This window comes from Helianthus annuus, chromosome 3 (assembly GCF_002127325.2).
Source record: "Helianthus annuus cultivar XRQ/B chromosome 3, HanXRQr2.0-SUNRISE, whole genome shotgun sequence".
Classification (NCBI taxonomy): Eukaryota; Viridiplantae; Streptophyta; class Magnoliopsida; order Asterales; family Asteraceae; genus Helianthus; species Helianthus annuus.
Window position 1 is genome coordinate 18,116,035 of NC_035435.2, and position 3,262 is coordinate 18,119,296.

General features: G+C 35.9%; 1 long non-coding RNA gene across 5 annotated transcripts; it reads left to right on the forward strand.

Annotated features, from left to right (window-relative positions):
* Window positions 1-585: 585 nt before the first annotated feature.
* LOC110928710 lies at window positions 586-3,262 on the forward strand. Of its 5 annotated transcripts, XR_004888336.1 has the most exons (5): window positions 586-834; window positions 1,057-1,128; window positions 1,623-1,670; window positions 2,169-2,507; window positions 2,601-3,262. It is a non-coding gene; the product is annotated as an uncharacterized LOC110928710 (long non-coding RNA). The 5 variants fall into 5 exon arrangements; XR_004888335.1 differs by having other exon boundaries at window positions 586-1,670; window positions 2,169-2,258; window positions 2,348-2,507; XR_004888334.1 differs by having other exon boundaries at window positions 586-1,474.

A 3,262-nucleotide genomic window follows, 5' to 3' on the forward strand; every position in this document is an offset into this window, starting at 1 on the left:
GGCATATAACTAACCAATATTTGGTGAAGAAGGATATGATGGAGATATAAGAATAAATGCAATATGAAATGGTAAAAACTCCATGTATTGTTGACCAACAAATTGTAAAAAATCTAAATCTAATCTAAACAATGTAATAAAGAAACTCATTTGCCAATGAGCTAGTGGTGGAGTGGTAAGGGAGAGACCTTGTGTTCCAAGTGACCCAAGTTCAATTCCTACCCCTAGCATTTAGTTTCTGCGGCACCTGGTGATGATGGGAGACTAGGCGAGTAGGCGGCGATCGCTAGTTCGATCCTTGAACCGAGCGGGTTTTACCTCACCGCACTGTCGTGCCTTCGGGCGAGTGTTCACGGGCTTCGGCCCTAGGTGAGGGTTTTCCCCGGTTCGGAAGGCGAGTGTATCCCGATGTGGTGAATTTCGCTAGTAGCCCATTTGGAGGATTCGTTGGCCGTTCAAAAAAAAATAAAGAAACTCATTTATTGACACGTGTCAACACCATGTTCTTTGTCAACATTTTTCTTCCGCCCACTATTTTCTATCACCCGTTTTATATTTCTCGCGGGTCTTAAACCCAATCAGAATCAGTTGGTGGATCCTATATGCACGTTATAACCGGTTTCCTATCTTAGAACCCTAATTGCCGTTCTAACTCAATAACCCTGTTCGATTAAAGACCTTACAATTCTAAGTTCCATCACTTCAATCTCCACCAGACTCAAACATCGTTCATTTGATTTTAGCAGTTATTTAACACTGTATGTCAATTTTCGTTCATCCCTTTATTGTGAATGCTTTCCAGGTTAAGGAATACGTGTTCTTCTTAATCAATTGGTAAGATTTTTTCTATAGTAGTTTATGTTACGGTAAACTTGGTAAAGTATACATTCGATTTCTTTAATTAATGTCAGTTAAAGATTTTTTCAAACATCTCTGGCCACTGTTTCTGCTTTCATGAGGAATTCCTTTGGGTAGTGGGAGAAAACTGGTTTTGAATTTTGAAATTATGAACGACAAATACTACTTTTCTTTAAATTTCATATGTTATGTTTATAGTTCTGATAGGGAAGAACATGGTGCTGAAACAATTCCATCCTTGCCGCTCATCTTGAGAAACAAAAGATTGATGTAAGAATTCTAATTTCTGTTTGTCGATCAAAAACCTGTTCCTTCACTTCGGATCTCTTTGAATGACCCGGGTATTAATGGTGTTTTGTTTCATATAATATCATTTTTGCCATTCAAGTTTGTTGTTTAAGTACTCTAAATGGAGCGTATAAGTGAATGGGTCAAGATTGAGTGTTTGTGAAGTAACATGATTTTGTTGTGTGTGATCTGAGTTCCAAGTGATGGATTTTCTTTCATGATATTTACCACCATTTATTTGGTTCGTTAGTACTAAAACACTGGCGAAGCATAGTGGGGGCGGGAGGGGGCGGCCGACCTCCCCGAACTTTTCGCTCAGTAGTGCAGAGTATGTAGTTTTCGTATAGAAATTTTTGGATATATACATTTTCGACCCCCCGTTTTATTGAAATTTTTGGGTATATACGTTTTCTATACCCCGTCGGAAATCTCAAGCTTCACCACTATACTAAAACACTTTTTGGTTATGGTACTAGATGCTTAAACAAGTTCAGGCAGTTGGAATCTTAGTTGAACTATATCAGGTATATCTCTCATTACCAGAGAAATGTTGTGCGATAATTCAACATCTTTTATATCATACTTATTAAGGTAGTGTACCTATGTTGTTCGGTTAGGCCACAAATGCATAGATCCAACTGAAGCATATAAAATATAAATAAAGCATAGATCTGAACACTTAAAACCACTCTTCAAATTTGAATTGATTAGCTAACTTATTCAATATCTTTTAAAAAATTACTGTACTTGCTCGGTTTAATGTTGAAGTAGAATAGTTACTTTGCTTATACTACCCAATATCCCCTCTAATAGAGGGTGCTTTTTTGTTTTTTGAATAATTTTCAAAGTGCATGACATGGTTGCATCTTCGTTAATCAAAAGCAGGTAGTTATAATGACTATTTTAATTATAAATAGGCTAATTACATCTATTGACTTTATTATGCAAAAAGTCCACTTTATGCCATCAAAATGTAAAGAAAAAAATGTTAACTTTTTTTGCAACTCTAAAACCATTCAAAGTCTGGTGTGGATGTTGCAATTCTATGATTGTAGAGGGTGTAAGTTTTAATGCTAAAAAGAAGCAAGTGGGGAATTATTATTCCACAAAAGGTAAACTGCATTTTTTGAACTCATGGAAAATATCATTTGTTCACTCTTTTGTCTCGAGTTTCTTTTGGTGATTCTTGCTCCTTACTTAGATATAGAACTTCACTATGAAATTTGCATGCCGCCAACATGAAATTGTAATTCATACCTATCCAAAGAACCCTGAATATCTTGTCATTAGCGGTGCTCAAAATAAGGGTGAAGAGTTTGATACCAAAGATGAAGAAACTGTGGCACTCCCTGTTGACGAAGGTCTGCATGATTAAAATTATCTTGTATTCTCAAAACATTTATTGTGTTTTTTCAAAGTCCAAATGTTGATGAAATGTATCTTTTTTTTTGTAGAGAGAAGCAAGTTAGCAGATTCTTTCTATCGCCTTGAACACCAAGAAGAGGATTTAATAAATAAAAAAGTAGAGTCATTGCTGGTGCGACTTTAAAGAGTATTCGATGCTAGACATTTGGACGATTACTCCATAAACAAGTCATTGTGTGCCAAACTTAGACTATAGACTTTTCCCTAATCAAGCATTTAAAATTGGTTTTAAAAAGTGCACTCATGCGCCAAGCGATTTGAAAAATGCTTAAGATCCTTGGGGCGGTGTTCATGTACATGTGGTCAAATTAGTCAAGTATAGGGCATCGAGAAGGCCGGCTGAAATGTAAAAATGGCGAATATGATGAAGATATTATGAATAGTTTATTTGATTAGAAGGATCATATGTAAAAGAAATGAGAGAGATGTAGCTTTTGGTTTTACATAGAGCAACACCCTGGTGCGAGTTCAAAGTAATCATGGGTAAAGGTTGCTGGATCTTCAGCACGTAAGAACATGTCTTAAGATTACCACTAAAGTGACTCAAAATAGGCTTGCGTGTGTGTTTGATTTTTGTAACTCTTTTGTAATCTAGATGACTGGTATTTTGCTTGTGTATATATACATGTGAAAGTTATTACATGCCATATGTAAGACTGAAAGTTGTGGTTGAGATTGATTATTTTTCGTA